We start from the raw sequence: 7443 nt of genomic DNA on the forward strand, positions 1-7443 counted from the left end.
ACTATGAAAGCTATGCTCGCCAAAATAACTGAGCCAATAAATCACGAAGATTGGAGCAAACTTTTAATAAAGGCTGAATATGCAATTAATAACTCAGTCCATTCGACCACGAAAGAATTGCCTTCAGTGTTGTTATTCGGAGTCCAACAGAGGGGTTGTAATATTGACGCGTTAACAGAATACTTAGATGATAAACAAGACCGAACTCAAAGCGATTTAGAATCAGTACGTAAGAAATCTTTGGATAAAATCGAGCATTGTCAGCAGAAGAGTGAAGAGTATTTTGAAAGGAATCACAAAAAATCATATTGAGTTCTTGGAAGGCGATTTCGTTGTAATGAGAAACATTGACACCACAATAGGTACAAATAAAAAATTTGTTCCGAAGTACAGGGGTCCGTACATCATCAAGAAGGTATTGCCGAACGACAGATATGTGTTAAATGACATTGAAAACTGCCAAATAAGCCAAATCCCGTATGAGGGCATTATAGAGGCATGCCGATTAAGGAAATGGGCAGATTGGCGTAATCAGTGTGAAAGTGACCCCTACTTAAATAGTTAACAAAATATATATATACACATATAATTAAAATTACTCTTAATTACATATTTACGATCGAGGGCGATCTAATTGTCAGGATGGCCGAGCTGCTAGGTTGTTTTAGTATTATAACCCTACATTTGTATTTACCTTGCTGCTAGCTTATAATTATTAGTGTTAATCTACAATTGTATTTACTATTAACGTTGTACGAAATATCGTAAGTATCCGAATAAGTATCGATATGAATAATCATCCGATAGTTCTAGTTCTGCGAACTAGAACTATGCGAGAACTAGATCGGAATAGAACCAGAGGGAGCTGGATTCAATGGGACTTTTGCGGTATCGACAGGACAGAGTGGTTGGTAAAGAATTAAGTAAAATAAAATCATAAAAAGTACGAAACATCCGTGGACTTTCTGCGCCAATAAAAAAAAACCTTATTCTTGTCAATCAAGCTTTCAAAAATATTGCCGACATACAGGTAATGGAAAGTGCTTAATAAGTTGATCGCCAGACTAGCATAGCTGGCGGGCGAGTGTTCGCATCGTCGAAGCGAAAGACGGGTGCGCTCTCGCAGCAATTAATTTGGAAAAAAACGAGGGGGAACGTTGTGAGTTGCTGCGGACACCGCAACTCTACGGTTATACCCGATACTAAGTCAGTATGGCTCTCCTCCGGCAGACGCCGCTAATATTAAACGACACGACAAAGAGTGCGTGCGAGAGAGACAGAAAATCAGTCTGAGCGTGACGTCGGGCGCTGCGTAGCCACTGCAAATTGAATTCTTGCTTTTGGCTACAAAAACGATCCGATCTGATCCAGATTCAGCAATCTGATAGATATGGTCATTATCTATGATTCTGCGTTTTTAGTTTTCTCAAATCTGCAATATTGTGGATGCAACAGATTTTCGTCCTTTGTGGGGGCGGATGGGGGTGGGGCGAAATTCTGAGATATACGTTTTATAGTGACATCTTAAAGGAGTGTGTGCACCAAATTTGGTTACTCTAGCCTTAATAGTCTCTGAGATTTGTGGTTGCCCCAGATTTTCGTCCTTTGCGGGGGCGGAAATTTGGACACGAAACGGTCAAGGTCCGATATCACAGGACTGTGGATACCAAATTTGGTTGCTCTAGCTCTTATGGGTTCTGAGATCCTTGAACTCATATTTTGCAATTGGCAAAACCGACCATGAAACCTGTGTGTTACAGTGAGACAGAGCGAGAAAGAGTAAATTTTTATACCCGATACTCAAAATGAGTATTGGGGTATATTAGATTTGTGGTGAAAGTGGATGTGTGTAACGTCCAGAAGGAATCGTTTCCGACCCCATAAAGTATATATATTCTTGATCAGCATCAATAGCCGAGTCGATTGAGCCATGTCTGTCTGTCCGTCTGTCCGTCCGTCCGTCTGTCCGTCCGTCCGTCTGTCCGTCTGTCCGTCTGTCCGTCCCCTTCAGCGCCTAATGCTCAAAGACTATAAGAGCTAGAGCAACGATGTTCGAAAATCTGTGGCATCAACAATTTTGACGATACGAAAAAACTAAAAACGCAGAATCGTAGAAGATGACTATATCTTACAGAGTGCAAAATCTGAACCAGATCGTATAATTATTATAGCCAGAATCACGAACACAATTTCACTCTTTCTCGCTCTGTCTCACTCTAACACACAGGTTTCATGGTCGGTTTTGCCAATTGCACAATATGAGTTCAAGGATCTCAGAACCCATAAGAGCTAGAGCAACCAAATTTGGTATCCACACTCCTGAGATATCGGACCTTGACCGTTTCGTGTCCAAATTTCGCCACACCCCCTTCCGCCCCCGCAAAGGACGAAAATCTGGGGCAACCACAAATCTCAGAGACAATTAAGGCTAGAGTAACCAAATTTGGTACACACACTCCTTTAAGATGTCACTATAAAACGTATATCTCAGAATTTCGCCCCACCCCCATCCGCCCCCACAAAGGACGAAAACCTGTGGCATCCACAATATTGCAGATTCGAGAAAACTAGAAACGCAGAATCATAGAGAATGACCATATCTATCCGGTTGCTGAATTTGGATCAGATCAGGTCATTTTTATAGCCAAAAGGAAGAAACCAATTTGCACTGGCTACGCAGCGCCCGACGTCACGCTCAGACTGATTTTTTGTCTCTCTCGCACACACTCTTTGTCGTGTCGCTTAATATTAGCGCCATCTGCCGGAGGAGAGCCATACTGACTTAGTATCGGGTATAACTGTAGAGTTGCGGTGTCCGCAGCAACTCACAACGTTCCCCCTCGTTTGTTTTGTGTTTTGTCAGGCATAGTGCGTGGATAAATATATGTTGATCGGGACTAAGAACATTAATTAATTAACAATTGTGCCAATACAAAACAATATAACAAACAATATAAAGGCGACGACAGTGAAAGTGGAAGCCATTTTTCCCAATCTCGACCACGCAGCAGAACCAAGCTGCAGACCATAAAGATGAGGAAAACCATCTCATTTGACGCCACTGGACCAGGCCAGTATGAAGTTGCTCCAAATCTGACGACGCTCCCCATGGACAATCCGGCTACACAGACATCTGCCGTGGGCGGTGAGTGCGTGTCCCATTCCTCTGACCCTGATGTGTCCACCAAGCCCCATGGTCGGTCCCACTACGAGTCCATGCTCGACTCCGAGGGGGATGCGAAGCTGGCGGAGATGGACTCCCCAGTGAGCTCACTCGAGAGGACGGTGGTCGAATTCGACCGACGCTTCAGGGACAGGGGCCTCCGCGATCAAATTGAGCCGCCAATCCTAGCCAGAAATGACGTCATCACCCACACACTAACACACAGTCAGGCAGGGACGCCGCCAAAAACCGCAAAGGCAGGCCGAAATAGCGGCACTCTCGCTCTTACTAACGAGCACATCAATTCGCACAACAACAAGTGCCAAGCCCCTTTGAGTTCGCGCCAAACAGCCAGCGACCAGGCATTGCAATCAAATCCAGGACTGAGTGACGCCTGCGCTCTCTCGCCAGCCGCTATTCTAAAGCCCAACAAACGTTTGCCGCCAAACGCATCGAAACAAAAACCAAAACGTACACATACATTCACACAAGCCAAAAAGAGAGATGCAACAAATAAATGACCAGCAACAGCAGCAGCAGCAAAGAAATGACAAATATAAACAACAACAATTGACGACACTTGACCCCCTTAACAAAGGAGCAAATAACGGACTCATCCTATCGATCGCCTCTCAAACGGAGATGCACGGCGATCGATACGGATACAGATGACGAAGAAATTACGTTTCTGCCAATAGCAACGCCGCTATTCAAAAGCAAATGAGCAGCAGAGGGAACAGCAACAGCAACAGATGGAGACGGAGATCGAACGCCCACAGCCGCAGCAACAACAATATCAACAACAACAGCATCAGCAACGAGTGGGAACGTTATGAGTTGCTGTGGACACCGCAACTCTACAGTTATACCCGATACTAAGTCAGTATGGCTCTCCTCCGGCAGACGGCGCTAATATTAAACGACACGACAAAGAGTGCGTGCGAGAGAGACAGAAAATCAGTCTGAGCGTGACGTCGGGCGCTGGGTAGCCACTGAAAATTGTTTTTTTTTCTTTTCGGCTATAAAAATTATCCGATCTGATCCAAATTCAGCAACTGGATAGATATGGTCATTCTCTATGATTCTGCGTTTTTAGTTTTCTCGAATCTGATGTATTGTGGATGCAACAGATTCTCGTCCTTTGTGGGGGCGGAAGGGGGTGGGGCGAAATTCTGAGATATACGTTTTATAGTGAGATCTAACAGAAGTGCGGATAACAAATTTGGTTACTCTAGCCTTAATAGTCTCTGAGATTTGTGGTTGCCCCAGATTTTCGTCCTTTGCGGGGGCGGAAGGGGGTGTGGCGAAATTTTGACACAAAACGGTCAAGGTCCGATATCACTGGACTGTGGATACCAAATTTGGTTGCTCTAGCTCTTATGGGTTCTGAGATCCTTGAACTCATATTTTGCAATTGGCAAAACCGACCATGAAACCTGTGTGTTACAGTGAGACAGAGCGAGAAAGAGTAAATTTTTTTTCGTGATTCTGGCTATAATAATTATACGATCTGGTTCAGATTTTGCACTCTGTAAGATATAGTCATCTTCTACGATTCTGCGTTTTTAGTTTTCTCGTATCGTCGAAATTGTGGATGCCACAGATTTTCGCCCTTTGTGGGGGCGGAAGTGGGCGGGGCAAAGTTTTGAAATATTTTTGTAGCAGTGACATATCACAGAAGTCTGGATCTAAAACATTGTTGCTCTAGCTCTTATAGTCTTATAGAGCACTAGGCGCTGAAGGGGACGGACAGACAGACATGGCTCAATCGACTCGGCTATTTTTTATACCCGATACTCAAAATGAGTATTGGGGTATATTAGATTTGTGGTGAAAGTGGATGTGTGTAACGTCCAGAAGGAATCGTTTCCGACCCCATAAAGTATATATATTCTTGATCAGCATCAATAGCCGAGTCGATTGAGCCATGTCTGTCTGTCCGTACGTCCGTCTGTCCGTCCCCTTCAGCGCCTAATGCTCAAAGACTATAAGAGCTAGAGCATTGATGTTTTGGATCCAGACTTCTGTGATATGTCACTGCTCCAAAAATATTTCAAAACTTTGCCCCGCCCACTTCCGCCCCCACAAAGGGCGAAAATCTGTGGCATCCACAATTTCGACGATACGAGAAAACTAAAACTAAACTAACTACGCAGAATCGTAGAAGATGACTATATCTTCTAGAGTGCAAAATCTGAACCAGATCGTATAATTATTACAGCCAGAATCACGAAAACATTTTCACTCTTTCTCGCTCTGTCTCACTCTAACACACAGGTTTCATGGTCGGTTTTGCCAATTGCAAAATATGAGTTCAAGGATCTCAGAACCCATAAGAGCTAGAGCAACCAAATTTGGTATCCACACTCCTGTGATATCGGACCTTGACCGTTTTGTGTCAAAATTTCGCCACACCCCCTTCCGCCCCCGCAAAGGACGAAAATCTGAGGCAACCACAAATCTCAGAGACTATTAAGGCTAGAGTAACCAAATTTGGTACACACACTCCTTTAAGATGTCACTATAAAACGTATATCTCAGAATTTCGCCCCACCCCCATCCGCCCCCACAAAGGACGAAAATCTGTTGCATCCACAATATTGCAGATTCGAGAAAACTAAAAACGCAGAATCATAGAGAATGACCATATCTATCCAGTTGCTGAATTTGGATCAGATCGGATAATTTTTATAGCCGAAAAGAAAAAAAACAATTTTCAGTGGCTACCCAGCGCCCGACGTCACGCTCAGACTGATTTTCTGTCTCTCTCGCACGCACTCTTTGTCGTGTCGTTTAATATTAGCGCCGTCTGCCGGAGGAGAGCAATACTGACTTAGTATCGGGTATAACTGTAGAGTTGCGGTGTCCGCAGCAACTCACAACGTTCCCCCTTGTTTTTTTTTCATATACATATGCTCGTATATATTCACAGCATATACAATATACAAATAAAAGAAAGATGGTACAATATACAATGGTATCTTAACGGGTGTTTAAAAACTATTTCGTACATTTCACTAACGCATAAATTTCTTGGTCTGGTCACGATTGACCTACTTGAAGTGATGCTGCTTAGAGGCGGATGTATCATTCATTTGTCTGTAGTAACCAAAACCGCCGCCACCCACACGCTTCTCGGGCCGCTGTCGCTTGGTGGCGCCCACCTTGAGGTCAACCACGGGCGGCAACAGGAATCCGAAGCTCTTGGATACCGCCTGCAGGTCGAGCGTATTCACATTGAATATCTGCTTCAGCTGATGCGAGTCATAGGCCCGCACATACGACTTAAAGGCTTCCGTGGCCGATTGATTGAGGAAGTAGTTCTTGGCTATCAGTTTTTCCAGCTGCAGCTGAATGTCGGCAATCTTTTGCCAGGAGAACTCAAACTCATTCAGTGGCACCTTGGCTGCCATGAGGTAGCGCAAGAAACCCAGCTCCTCCGGCCGCATCAGTAGCAAAGCATGCCCCGAGGTGCCCGATCCTCGTGTCGTACGACCCACACGATGAATGTACTCCTTGGGATCATCTGGGAGATCGTACTGGACAATCCAATCGACCTGTGGTATGTCCAAGCCACCTGCCGCCACATCTGTGCACAGTAGGATACCAGTTTCTGGAACTGGAAGAAGATCGTCGTGCGCTCCGTCTGCTTTTGCTTGCCGTGTATGGAGGTCACGGGCAGATCAATGTAGTTGAAGAGCTTGTGATGGTACTTTACAGACATGCAGGACGAGAAGAAGACCATCACCTTCTTCTTGCGATTCTTCTTGAGGAAGGTGAACAGCACGAGCAGACGCTTCTCCGAGGGGCACACAATGTAGCCCTGCACGAGACCATCAACCGTGGCCGTCACCTCGTCATCATGGACGCCCACATAGATGGGTTCCGACTTAAGGGCCAGCTTCGAGAGGGCCTCAATCCGAGCCGTTTGTGTGGACGAGAAGAGCATTGTCTGGAAACCAATCTACAATATCCGATCCACTTCATCAATGATCAAACATTGAAGATTCTTGTACAGGAAATCTGGGGAATTCTGCAAGTGATCCAAGATGCGTCCAGGAGTGGCCACAAGTATATTGATGCCCTTGCCCAGCTTCTCGCTTCTCGTTGATGCTGATCAAGAATATATATACTTTATGGGGTCGGAAACGATTCCTTCTGGACGTTACACACATCCACTTTTTGCGTTGGTGGTCATGCGTGGCGGGAGAAGGGGGTTTGGGTCAGTGGTCGGAAGGGTAGGGGAGAGGGGAGCCCAGCTTAGCAGATGCCGCATGATC

At 45.1% G+C, this 7443-nt stretch overlaps 1 pseudogene; it reads right to left on the reverse strand.

Moving 5' to 3' along the window:
• Positions 1-6180: 6180 nt before the first annotated feature.
• Positions 6181-7090, reverse strand: LOC113567227 (annotated as a pseudogene).
• Positions 7091-7443: the final 353 nt, after the last annotated feature.

This window comes from Drosophila persimilis, unplaced genomic scaffold, assembly GCF_003286085.1.
Source record: "Drosophila persimilis strain 14011-0111.01,24,50 unplaced genomic scaffold, DperRS2 tig00002560-arrow-arrow-pilon, whole genome shotgun sequence".
Lineage (NCBI taxonomy): Eukaryota > Metazoa > Arthropoda > Insecta > Diptera > Drosophilidae > Drosophila > Drosophila persimilis.